Source organism: Cavia porcellus, unplaced genomic scaffold (assembly GCF_034190915.1).
Source record: "Cavia porcellus strain 051 isolate PalLab524CR breed Dunkin Hartley unplaced genomic scaffold, mCavPor4.1 scaffold_9, whole genome shotgun sequence".
Lineage (NCBI taxonomy): Eukaryota > Metazoa > Chordata > Mammalia > Rodentia > Caviidae > Cavia > Cavia porcellus.
The window spans coordinates 79,315,276-79,329,762 of NW_026947492.1; positions in this window are offsets into that span (position 1 = coordinate 79,315,276).

Consider the following 14,487-nt stretch of genomic DNA (forward strand, 5'->3'; position numbering starts at 1 on the left):
CTGAAATAGAAGGCTTGTAGATCAAACCAAACATAGATACAGGACTGTTTCCAATGGCGATCTGGTGACACTGCTGCCGGCGTGCTGAGTGACTATCACCATACTGTGAAATCTCCAAGAAATGCAGGGACTGCACAAGTATGGATGTACGAGGCCCTAGCCTCTTTCGCCTTCCTCTGCACAGAGGAGAGGAGATTCCTGCAGGACCCGCTGGCGTGGCTGTCCCTGCAGTGGCAACAGAGGCAGTGGGTCAGTGAGGTCAGAACTGCAGTGGTGGCAGCAGCAGTAGAGGTCGTGAGTGGAGCAGCATGGCCCCTCCTGCCCTGCAGCCAGCAGCTCAGGAGAATTTAAGCAACCTTGTGCCATGACACAGCAATGAATGGGAGGCTGGCACTGTCCCCTGGCAAAGGGGATCGGAGTGGGACCAGCTGTCTCCCCAGAGGGCAGCAGCAGTGAGTCTGCCCGCAGCACCTCACCCCACCTGAACTGCGTGGGTGGCAGAAGAGGACAGAGACATGCATGCTGGAGGAAGCAGGACAGGGGAGGCTGTGTGAGGACCAGAGGAGCCAGGTGTGCACAGGACGACGGGGCACCCTCGGTCTGTCTGACTGAGGGTGCCACAGCAACTGGGAGAGAGACACAGACACAGACAGGGTGAGATGTGAACAGGCACCCTGTCCACAGCACAAAGTTCCTGGCTGAAGACTCTGGCCCCAGCCCCCATATTTAGAGCCCCAAATCAGCTCCGTATCCAGTGTTAATCCTACTGCAGACCTGGTGAGGGTGCCCAGCAGTTTCAGGATCTGACTTGGGCACTATCACTGGAGTCTGGACACTAGAAGAATTTTATTACTATTATTTTTCTTTCTTTCATTTTGCTTTATCTGCCTGGTAGTTTTTCTTGTTTAGATTGTTTATATCTTTACCTTTATTTTTGTTCTGTACTATTAACTCTTTTCTTCCCCTATCTCTCTTGATTTTATGATATTTTCATGTAAGTAAACACTGTCATTAGTCTTTCTGATTCATTTCAATAATCTTTTGCTTTTTCCTTCATTCTCTCTCTCCAGCCACCTTCTCCAGTTTCCCAAAGTTTGCACGATCATTCTTCATCCTCCAGCCTTCCTTCTACTGTATTTCTATTCATTTATCTCTCAGCTTTGCCCCTACATCTGCTAGATTCCCCCACCACAAGATAAAATCACTACTAAGGGGAAATTCTTTGCATACAACTTCCTGAGTTATGTTGGATTTTGTTATGTAACTGTAGAACTTGCCTTATGGTTTGAGGTACCAAATTAACAGTTACCACAGTTTGTCAAGTTCTAGACTGTGCTTGATGCTACTGTTATTGCTAATTGTAACACTTAGCCAGTGTATTATATTTGTTGTAATCAGTTGTTCTCCCTTTATGACAACACTGTCATTGTCTGGGGTCATAACGGTCAGCAGCACCTAGTCCTGTACCAAAGTACTGGGTGCTGAGCCAAGTAGCAACATCTCATCCTTAGTAAATGGGAAAGTAAGACCTTGGGACAAACACAAAGACTGAGAGCCACCAACAGCTAGAAGACGTCTCTGAGGAACAGACATTTCCCAGGGAAGCCTCCATACTAGTGATAAAACTCTCTACTATAAAAAATTTATAAGCATCAACACAGAAAACAAAATAAAGCAAAAAAATAGAAAATGATAAGCTTCAGAAACAAAATACAACTCCAGACCTCTAGGCCATACAGAAAAAATTCAGGGAACAATGAGATAGAGAAAATCAGAACCCACCCACCTGAATTTTCAGGAATGATAGCAGAAGTAAAACAAAATGAAACAAAACAAAACAAACATACGTATAATGCTCTAGAGGCAATCACAGAAGAAATAATCTCTCAAATAAAAATAAAAAAAGAGATAACCATAATAAGGACTTGCTCAGTAAATGTAGAGTAGACATAGACAAAAAAAAATAATAGAGGAGCATAGGAAAATGATGGAAACCATGAATGCCCCATACAGGAAAGAAATTGAATCCATCAAACAGATTCAAACAGATATCTGGGAAACTGAAAATTCCACAGAAAGTTTGCAAAACTGACTGAATAAAAGTGAAGACAGAATCACAAACCTAGGAGATGGGATCACAGTTAGTGACCCCAAGAAACAAAGATCTTTTAAAGATATCCATGGAGCATGGAAAAATAATTCAAAGGTTAAAGATGAGGCAAAGAAGAACAACAGATGATTAAGTGGAGTTCATGAAAAAGGTTCAGCACAAATGACAGCAAAAAACCTGTTCACTGAAGTAATGGCAGAAAACTCCCCCAAAATGGAAAAAGAATTTGATGTACAGATAAATGAGGCATGTAGAACTCCAATTAATCATGACCAAAATAAATTCACACCAAAGCATATAATAATTGCGATTCCAGAAATTCAGCCCAAGGTCTGAATATTAAAAGCTATTAGAGAAAACAAACAAATCATCTGTAAAGGAAATCCAGTCAGCATCACAGCAAAATACTCATCACAAAGCTTTAAGTCAAGGAGAGGTTGGACTAATGTATTTCAAGTTCTAAAAGAAAACAACTTCCAACCAAGATTGATGTACTCGGCAACATTATCTTTCATAACTAATGGAAAACCAAGATACTTTCATGACAGAGAATTGCAGAAATTCATGACCACCAAACCAGCTCTACACAGTATTCTGAAAGATATTCTAGAGAGAGAGAACAAAAATCACAATTCCAAGAATGCTAATAGAAAGAAGTTACCAGACAGAGCAAGTAACTAAACATTAGAGGAAAGATAGGGAACCAATAACAGGAAAATAATATGATAAGAATAAACCAATACATATCAGTCATAACCACCAATGCAAATGGTTTCAATTCACCAAATAAAGGAAGTAGACTGACAGAATGAATTAAAAAATCCTACAATATACTGTTTATATCAACACTTTTAACTCAAAGTGAAATTTATAAACTAAAAGTAAAAAACGGAAAGCAATACTCCATGAAACAGGAACCCAGAAAAATGCAGGGATAGCTATTCTATTTGCAGATAATGTGAACTTCAAGCCAAGAGTGATCAAAAGAAATAAAGAAGGTCGTTACATACTTGTTAGGGGAAAACTTCAAGAAGAAGAGATGACAAAATCAATATATATGCACCAAATACAGATGCACCCAGCCAATAAAAGCAAATATTAATGGACATGAAAGATCAAATAAACACTAAACCAATTGTAGTGGGGGATTTTAATACCTCATTTTCACAAATAGATAGATCAACCAGAGGAAAAAATCAGCAAAGAAATAACAGAATGAACCAAGCCTGTGAACACAGTAGATGTCTACAGAGTGTTTAACCCACAACATCAGAATATGCATTCTTCTAAGCTGTACACGGGACATTCTCCAAAATAGACCACATACTAGCTCATAGGACATGCTTAAGTAAATGCAAAGGAATTGAAGTTATCCCAGGCATATTATCTAACTATAGTGCAATAAAAGTAGAAATCAGTGGCAAGATATGCCACAAAACTTCATAAACACATTGAAATTAGCATCCTACTGAACAACAAATGGGTCACAAATGAAATTAAAGAAGAACTCAAACTATCTAGAATTAAATGATAATGCCAGTCCAACATCCTGGAAATTATGGGGCATGGGAAAGCATGCTATGAGGGAAATTTATAGCAGTGAATTACCCCATATATATAGTTACTCCCTGAGAGCCATGTGAATTTCATGCAATGTAACATGTAATAAAAAACTTTAAAAAAAGCAAAAAAAAAAAAAAAAAAAAAAAGGAAGAAAAGAAGGAGCCCCCCCCCCCTCGCCTTTGCCTTTGGACATTGTTCTCTGCTCCGGTCCTTCAGCCTCCCAGTGCAGACTTGGGCTGAGACGCTTCAGTGAGCATTAGGAGTGCTTCGACCTTGGACGGGCGCTGTGTCCTTGACCCCTCTCTTTATGGGCCTCTGTCTTCCTGGGCAGAGTAGAGTAGTCCCTGTGTTTTCCAAGTTTCCCGAAAGCAGTGGGCCATGACGGACTGTCCCACTTCCCGTCCTGTGAGCTGCATGATAAATCCCTGCATAATAATACATGCGTTTCTGTTGATTCTCTCTTTCCAGAGAACCCTAACTAATATGCCAGGTGGGGCCCCTGAACTTCACGTCTGCAAAACTATGAGCCAAGTAAGTCTTTTTTCTCTCTGAAGGAGCCTGTTGCAGGTATTTCATTATAGTAATAAAAATAGAAAAAATATAGCATATAAGGGAGAGTGTGTAGAGTTTGGTTTTTTTGTGTCTGGATTACTTATTGTGATGTGCTCTGGGTCCATCCATATGGCACGATTTCCTCCTTTCCTTTGGCCAAATGATACTTCTTTCATCTGTTAATGGACGTTTAGGTTTTTCCCACGTCTTGGCCATTGTAAATAATGCTGCCATGAACACGGTAGCACAACTCTCTCCTTGAGACACTGATTTCATTTCTTTTGGCAAATACTCAGTGGAGGGCTTGCTGGATTGTATGACAGTTTCATTTTTAATGATTTGGGGAAGCTTCAGACTGTTTTCCAGCACTCTGGTTTACTATCCCACCAACAGTGTGCGAGGACCCATACACTGCCACCGAAACTGGGGTTGCTTGTCTTATTGAGCAGACTTCCGGTTAGTGTGAGGTGATGTCTCAGAGCAGGTCTGATTTACATTGTCCTGCAATGACTGATACTGGACACCTTTCCATGGACTTATTGGATACTCCTATGATTTCTTTGGAAAATTATCTATTTGGATCCATTGCCCATTTTTATATTGGGTTATTTGGTTTTACCCTTGAATTACAGATTTCAGATATGAAGTCCTTATCACATGTGTGGTCTGCAAATATTTTCTTCCATTGCATAAGTTGCCTTTTAGTTTCCTGTGTTGTTTCTTTGCTGTGTAGAAGCCTTGTTTGATGTAGCCCACTTGTTTAATTTTGTTTTCACTGTTTCTGCACTATTTTAAAGATTGTTTTTTTCTATTTCTGCCAAGTGTGTTACAGGACTTTTGATAGGAGCTGCACTGATATTTTACTTGGGCTTTGATGGGAAAAGACTTTCATCTCTGGATGCTGGTGGTGTAGAATGTGGGGGTCCCTGCTTCACAGCGGTGCAGGAGTGCAGTCTCTTTGCAGCTGATTAGCTGATGTTGACCTCACTGAACGTGGTAGGATTCCTTAGTCCCCTGGCTGTGCACATCTCCAGTGGCAGAGGCCTGTTCGTGTCTTTGAAGGGGCTTCCTGGGGGCCTCCTGAGCTTGTTTTCTTTCATGGAGGAAGCGATGGACCTTTCATCATGCCAGGTCTGGCATGTGGATCACACTGCCCTGGTGATAGCATAGCACAGTCGACTATCCGTGGTAGGCTCCAGGACCTGAGGGCAGAGATGTCCTTGGAGAAGCTGCCCCAGGGACGTGACATGTGTGGAGAGACAGCAGTGCTGGGGTCTGGCTTGCAGGCAGTGGCTCTGGCACCTGAGATGGGGATGTATGTGGAGCAGCCTTGGAACCCACTGGTGTTTGGACGTGTACAAGATGGATATGAAACCAAGATACTGCAACCACATCTGCTTTGGAGTCTGGCGTGAGTGTGAGGCCGGGTGTGATAGCTCCATTTTGGGGCTCAGCCTTACATACAGTGCCTGGTGGAGCTCAGCAGCACCTTCTTCTCCAGGGGAACAGCAGAAGCCACAGGTACGGTCATTGCACTCCTGTGTCCTTTGTCTGGGAAACATGGTGGATATGACTGTGGCAGGACATGCTAGTGGGTTTCCCACTAGCAAAGGGCAGCAGGTTCTTAGCACTGGAAATCGGACAAGTACTCTTGGTGGGAGATCCAGGGAGCTCTCTTTATCCCTAGCTGTCTTCAGACGTCTCTGCCAAGCCAGTTTCTGCACAGTTATTTTCATCTTTGTTCTACTCTGTGCTGTAGGTTCTGACTGTACTCTAGAGCTTTTCCGTGACCAGTTCTGCATGTGGATAGCTGTGTGCATACCTGCTGCTATCTCTGTGAGCAGGCAGAAGGCTGGTGTCTCCTACCGTGCCTCACCAACTTCACTCTGTCTCCACTGCTTTCTAAAGTTAATGGTAAGGCTGCCTGGGAAAGAAGGTGCTTTATTAACCTCCACCAGTACTTCCATCTGTATCCATGCAAAGTCAGAACCTCTTAGAGTTTCCCAAATACCATCTTTCACACGGGTTTTGTTTTCATTCTAGTCCGGGACAGCGTTTGCAGGACACTGTTTAAATTTTGAAAGCAAATTGTATAGGAGGAAAAAGGCGATGCTAAATATTGTTTTCTGCACTTATTTCTATCTTTGCATTGTTTTCCCTGCTTGCCTTTGTTCCCTCCACTGGTCTGAGATGGAGGTCTCTCCCTGCAGTGCTGAACACAGCTTACTAGCTTGGAAAGAACTACAATTTGATACAGGGTTATTAAAAAAGGAGCACTCGTGATTTATGTTTTATGATGAAACCACATCTTCATATTTATTGCTCCCAGCCACCGAACCATTATTCCACGAGATATGTCTCTCTAAGGGTGACCTAACCCAGAAAAACTCTGGAAGTAGGATCTGTAATTCTGCATAACTGTGTAAAGAGGGAAACCTTGTGATTTATATCCGTGAGTATATAGAGAGTACCGAGCAGCTTGGCTAGCACACTGACAATGCTTGGAGCGGAACCACAGTGATATTTGGCTTCATCATGTATCAGTGATAGTGATATTTTCCACATGGCTTCCAAAGAATGCTTAGCTCAGGATATTTGCTTATATCAGACACAAATAAGCCAAAATCATCTCCCCGCTTTTTAGCATTCTATGTTTTCTCACTGTATTGATTTCAGCAACTTGAAAGCATTTATAAGCAAGATCTTCCTAGCCACATAATATAGAAATTCCACTTTTTTCAAGAATAAAAACAAGGGAAATCCCCCCTTCTACCAATCAAATAGGAATTTTGGGTCATTTCCAAAAGCAAGAGATCCATGCTCCTGTGCTTGTTTATTTATTTAGCAAATATTCATTGCATGTTGGTCGGGCCCCATGCATGTTCTCTACTGTGAATATAGCAATGCAATCATGATGTTTGCCCAAGAGAAAGAAAAATCAAGTAATTCATTATACAGAAAACCCTGGGATGACATTTACAGTAACCACTTCTGGGAAAAATTGGGTTTCTAAGGATCGGCTCGGTAGCCAAGAGGCTGAGGAAGACCTACGACTGCCTGGGGCTGAGAGAGGGCTCTGAGTGCTGAACGCTAAATGCATAGTAGAGTAAGCATCCTCTCTTTGGGATATCTGTTTTGTTGGGGAAGGGGCTTGTCATGTGATTCAGGCTGGCTTTGAATTCAGTGTGCAGCTCAGGCTGACCTCAAACCCACGGCGATCTTCCTGCCTCAGCCTCACTAGAGGTGGGACTGTGGGCATGCACCACCATGCTCAGGGACATCTCACTTTGCTGGCAGGTTACTAAAGGGAAACAAGGAAGTTCTCGAGGAGAGGAAAGCAAGTAACCTTTAGTGGGTGTTAACCATCTTTGAGGCCTTTCCTGTTAGAATGGAAATGCTTCCTCTGAACCAAGGATCTCAGCATGGCTGCTGGAAGTGTGGTTTGTGGGCCACCTGCCGCCATGCCCTAGGTGCTGGCTAATGTCCCTGTCCCTAGACCTAGGCCAGCTGAATCTGAGGGAGAGTCAGTTGAAGGTCACAATCAGAAACAAGCTTTGAGAACTTTTGCACTGACTGAGGTGCTCAGGAGTATTAGACACCTCAGACGGCCTCTGTGTTCATCTGAATCCACTCTGGGGCTGCCGAGGGTCCTCTAAGGTCAAGTGATGGTTGGACATTTGGAAGCAGCAAGGAGCCATCGTCATTCCCAGGGAAATGAAGAACCGCACAGGGTGTGTAGGGAAGTGACCTGGAGGCTGAACTCTGCTTGGATTCTATCTGGGTCTCTTGTCATCTGGAGCCGTGGACAGCAATTTCTGGGATTCTGTTTGCTTGTTCCTAAAATTTCAGACTATAGAATATTACCTTAAAATATTACCTGTGCTATTAGTAGTATTTTAACTTTTTATTTTTTTGAGATAAGGTATCACTCTGCAGTCCAGGTTAACCTTGAACTCACTTTGTAGCCCAGGCTGGCCTCGGACTCAAAATGATCCTCCTACCTTGGCCTCCTGAGTGCTGGGATTTCAGGTAGGCACCACTATGCCTGGCTTACTAGAAATATTAAAAAAAAAAAAATTACTTACGTTCAATTAGAAAAGCACCTTACCTCATTTCCATAAATGCAAAACCAACACTGCTTTCCGTAATTATGAAATTACTACTGTGAAGTATTTAACAACTAAATACTTAAAAAAAAATTTATCTCTGAAGCTCTAAAATGATCTCATCTACTGCTAATCATATCGTATTTTGGGAAATAATTAAGTTATATTTAAGACATATTTTGCTTTATAGATCTAAATATTTATCAAAGAGTTATGCAAAAGGTTATTTCATTGTTTCTGGAAAGGGGGAAGGAATCTAAGTTTATGAAGCAATTTCATGAGAGTTATGAGAAACAATGGCTCCACTCTCTCAAAGAAACTTCTTCTAACACTGCTCGTGTGTCTAATTAAATTCTCATACCAAGAATGCAGTTCAAAGCCAGTCGAGGTTTTCACTGAACAGCCTCTGCTCAGCCATGGATTTCTTTTTCAGAATCCATAAATAGGAGTTAGAAAAGCATTTCAGGGACGGAGCTGCGGCTTGCAGTACACAAAGGGCCCTTTAGTCAAGTGGGAGGTGGGTTTGGGGAAAGGTTTGGGGACTGGGGATTCCTGGCGATGAGCGGAGGGCAGGGCCTTCTGAAAGGATGCACTTTTGGTCTGAGGCTGCTTCCTTCCTGCTCCTTCCCTCGGGGGTGATTACCAACGGAGGTGCTGACTGCGGAGAGTGACTCGGTCCATTCAGGAGGAAGAGGGTCAATCTAGAGCAGTGTTCATGAAGAAACACCCATCTAGGGGACCGAACCGCATCCTCGGTCACCAGGAGCTCTGGAGTAAAGCTGGACACAAAAGCGCCTCCTCTGATGGAAAGTCCTGCTTGACAAGCATGGAAGCCACCTCTTTTCTTGGGAAGACGTGGAAATCGTCACCTTTCAAAGACCTAGTGTGATGATAACTAAGACAGTGGCCTGGAAGTGTTTTTAGTTCTGACTCTCTTAAAGGTAGAAACATAAAAGATTTTATGTGTGATTATGCACAGATGATTGTATGTATAGTCACATATAAGATTACACGTAAGGTCATATATAATACATAAAATTATATATTCCTTCCAGGGTTTGATAAGAACTCTACAGGAATGGGTTCTTAAGGTTTTTATAGGGGATCTCAGTTACTCGTGCAAAAATTGTGATCTTACATACAATCTCAGGGTGTCTATGAAATCCTAAGGTCAGACCCTAAGATTCCGTGAAGATGGGAGCCAGAGTCTTTAGTGTAGTAATCACTGGTGCTAGACACCCACAGACTAGCTCTGTGACCTTTATCAGCATTGTTAACATGAGAAGCATTCTGGGATAAAGCACGCAGCCCAGCATTGCCAAGATCCTAAGATTAAACGAAAGCCAAAAGTCTTGTGATATGATCATGGTATTTAATGTTTCAACCAAAAGAAGCTGACTGAAGGCTGGTTCTCACCGGAGACACTGACTCATGGTAAATGTCACCAAGTACTTGAGAAGTCTGCTGGCATCTGAGGTATTTTTCATTGCTCATCCCTGATACTCTTCTTTTCTTTATTTTGATCTGAGTGTCTGACCTATATCAGTTTTCTTCTCCTTGGACAAATTCTTTTACTGTTTCCTGCAGGGCAGGTCTTTCTATAACCTCTCCATTTTTTCTTTTGCGAAAGTATTTCTCAGAGCTCAGGGTTGTAGGTTGGTGGGTATCTTTTCTCAGTCCTAAATATTTCACTTCTTTCTCTTCTTGACTGCTGGTGAGGTTTCTGATGTTTCTTCTCTATCGGGAAGGCTTTTTTTCTCTTTGACTTCTAAGAAGACTTCTCTTTGATTTTCTGAAGTTTGACCATGGTATACATGTGTTTGTTATTGGGCTACCTCAGCTTCATGGATCTGTGGGTTGTGGTCCCACATTAATATAGAACTTTAATCATTATTGCTTCAAGTTTTGCTTTTGTTCTTGTCTTTTCCTTTTGGGGTTCCATTATTTGCATATTATACACTTTATTTTTATCCCACAGTTCTATACTCTGTTCTTTTCATTTTAAGTCTTTTTTTAAACTTGATTTTCATTTGGGAATTCCTACTTCCATGTCCTCTAGCTCAGGGATTCTTTCCTTATTCATGTCCCATCTACTTGTGAACTCAAAGACCTTCTCAGCTTCTGTCTCAGTGGCTTTGATCACCAGCATCTTGTTTCCATTATTTCTATGAATTTCCATCATTCTTCTACTTGGCATTTGTTTTTTCTTGTTGTCTATTTTTCCGTTATGAGAGTGTATGAGTTATAGCGTAAAAATTTCTATTAGAATTATTTTAACAATCTTGTCATATCTGACTCATTATTTGCTGAAGATTCACTCTTTCTCTTTTCTCCTGTGTTCTCTTGGTGCCCTGTCACAGATGAGTTGGTGACGTCTGTGATAGTTGGCACATGTACGTAGATCTATTTCCAGTCTCTGTAGGTACCACAGGTCTGTGTGTCTGTCTTTATGTCAGTACCTACTGTAATGGTTTCTATAGCTTTGTAATATAATGTGAACTCAGGAAGTGTGTTTCTTCCCGCTCTATATTTCTTTCTCAAGATCACTTTGAATTTGTTGTTCCACACAAATCATAGAATTATTTTTACTGTTTGGTGTCTCTTCCAGTTTCTTTCATTTTTGTGTTGTAATTTAGGTTTGCAGGTATTTTGTTTCCTTGATTAAATTCCTTAAGTATTTAATTCTTGATGGTATTGCAAATTGGATCACTCTATTCTTTTTCTGGATAGTACATTACTAGCATACAGAAGAGAAACTTGTTGTCTTTTGTATCTTGATTTTATATTCTGCAATTTTATTGAACTTGGTGAACTTGGTTATTCTAACATTTTTAAATGGAATGTTTAGAGTTTTCTGTATGAAAATGTCATCTGCAAGCAGAGACAATTTAAGTTCTTCCTCATGGCTGATACAGTATAAGCATAGAGAACCCTGCTGCCTCAATTTCCTAAACTGGTTTGAAACATTTGTGGTTCAAGGTCATTTTGACTTTGGGGAAGAGCCAAAGTCATGTGACCTCATGCTGCTAGATCCAGCTGTCAGGCGAATGGAGAGGCTCAGTGGTGCTTTGGTGAGCAGCCTCTCTGCTGGGCGAATCTTGGCAACAGCCTTCAGCGTGGTTTTGATCATGTATCACAAAGGCTCTTAGGAAGGAGAACTTCTGGAATTGATGCAGGAAGTGTCAAGAAAAATGGGATTAGTGCATCTGTAGTAAGCAGAAGTCCTTTGAGGAGGATCAAGAGTGGTGTAATGAACTTGTAAAGTTTAAACATTGACAGCACATTTTTGATCACAGCTCATATCTTTCGTTGGCAACTTTTGCCCTACACTTTGAATATACCCTCCCATTTCACTTGGCTCATAGAATTTCAACCAGAATCTGCTGGTAGTTACATGGGGGTGCCCTCCTATGTCTTGAAGTCATTTTTCTTGTACTGCATTTGAAAGTTTTCCTTAGCTTCTGACAATCCAATTATAGTGTGTCTCGGAAGAGTCTCATCTTTGTGCTGATCTTGCTGGCACTGCCCTGAGCTTTGTGAAGTAGATGCTCATAGCCCCTTTCAAGATTTGTGAAATTATCAGCTACTGAGAAAAGAGCTCCAGAGACCTGGCCATGGAGGTACTCAGGCAGCTTATTCACCCACCCTCCTGGTAAGCATCTGCAACGCGGGCCAGTAGGAGAACAGAGCTCCAGAGACCCGGCCGTGGAGGAACTTAGGCAGCTAATTCACCCACCCTCTTGTTAAGCACCTGCAGCTTGGGCCTGGAGGAGAACCATCACCTGTAAGCCTACTGCCCCAGGGGCTGAAAATCAAGTACTCTTCTCCCTGCCCCCTCCCCACTTAGCTACTGGGGATAGATTTTTCAACATCTCTTGGGAGGATGACCATATGCAGTATAGCAAATATGGGGGATTTCCTTCAATCTTCTGTTTGAAGGCATAGGCTATTTTCACTGTTTTGTTATGTTTCTTTTGCTCTATTCAGTATTCTCAATTGGTTTTATATTTTTGGTTTGGTTTTACAATACCTAATTGACTGGACAACTATTGTTAAGTCAAAGAGATATGCCATAGTACTTATTACTACTATCCCAGTATCCTACTGTGAAATCCTGTACCAATTTCACTGCATTGTCTTGATTGGCTTTGTTCTGTCTTGTGTTGTTGCATTTTTACTACTTTCAAAATTAAAAAAAAGAAATACATGTTAAGACACATGCATGTGTAGAATCTATAAACAGTTTATGAGAACTGATCTTATGACAATTGATGAAATGAACAGATACTTTGAAGAAAAAGAGACACTAAAATACCCAGTGCTGATACTGGGTGAAACCCAGCAATAGTGTTATTCCTTGTTCAGAGTGATATTAGCCTGCTTGGGTTTATTCAATTTCAACATAATTGAAGATATGGGTAATTGCATGTATGTTTAAGTGTATAGGATTGATAACCATATTTCTAAGTTTTTGTTGGATAGTTGAACACAACTGGTTGCAGTCTCACTGTTTGAATCCCCACTTTATATGCTCCACTTTAGTATCTTGAATAACTATTTGAATAACAACCTGTAATCATCAACTAGTGATTTCTTACTGTTTATTTTTTGCTTTGAAATTATGTATTATTTCTATCCATTTTCTGTTTTGTTTAGTCTTTCTTTAAATTCAGTTTTAAAAAGAAGACACTACAGTACCCAGTGCTGATCATGGAGTATCATGATGTGAAATCCAGCAATACTATTATTCTTTGTTCAGAATGATTTTAATCTCCTTTAGTTTGTTTAATCTAAACATAAATGAAGATATGGATAACTGCATGTATGTTTAAGTGTATAGGATTGACAACCATGTTACTAAGTTTTTGTTGGACAGTTGAACAGAACTTTTTGCAGTCTCTCTGTTTGAATTCCTACTTTACATGTTCCATTTTTGTACCTTGAACAACTATTTGTAAAATGATATCAACTAGTGATTTCTTACTGTTTATTTTTTTCTCTGAACGTATGTACTATTTCTACCTATTTTCTGTTTTATTTACCCTGTGAGTCACCGTGCAGGTGAGGGTGGCTGAGCAGGGGTAGAGCTAGCTCACAAGCCATCTCAGAGTCCTCTGCTGGGACAAGCTTGCTTGTCTGTTACCTAATCCCAGAGGGGGACTTACTCTGTGTTGCACGGCAGTTGACACTGGCGCAGAACAAAAGTCACACAGGGCTGCGTGTGAGTCCCCAGGGAACAGATCAGTTTTTGGGCCTGTGGTTGGTGAGCCTGTGACCAGGGTGTAATCTGTCTTTTTGATACAGCCCTTCCTGGCTGGTGCTCCCCCAGGGTTTTATAACCACCTACCTGGTTCCTGAGACCACAAAGACACCTTTGAAGGTAGTTGCCAAATTATTGCTGCCTAGGGGATCAGAGCTGGGGACACCTTTTCCACCAGCTTGTTGGCCAAATGTGAGCTGGATTTTGAAAGAGAAAGAGGAATTTTCCTGTAGACAGATGAAGAAGCCTGTGCAGAGCTGCAGAAATGTGAACCAAACCAGATTCCATGCCCATCGCATGCTCACTGTGTGAGCTTTGCACAGATCTGCCCCTCAGTTAACATTTAGCATAGAAGATACTGGATTTCTGAAATATCTTCTGTCTCGTAGTGTAAACTCCTGAAGAAAAATCCCCTCCATGCCACTTAGTTTTTCTAGAGAATTCCTTCTTTTGCTTAACTTTTGGTGACCAATATTCATTTGCTTGACTTTTAGGGCCGGCTGGAAAGAAAGACAGCACCAAGGGTGCTGTGGGTCACACATCACAGTGACCGTGGGATTGCTCTGATTATTGAGCCAGGCGGCTCTCGTTCACCAAGTCAAGTCAGAGATGTGCAAGGCGGTGTGTGTCTACGCTGCCAGTCAGGGTGAATGCTTATCCAAGTTCCATCAGGGATGTTGGAGGGGAAAGGTGTTCCCTGCACAATTCTGTCCAGGAAAGCCAATCGTCTTTGGTGACCACTACCTGCTGGAGCCCAGGACGTGTCTCGTTGGTTATGACACTTCAGAAATGGTTGCAAATGCATCCAATCCTTTTGTTTCTCCTTCCCAGGACAGAAATTATATTGGTGGCAGAGAAGGAAGCCACAAGGTGGCAGAGGTGGCTTGGAGTGCCAT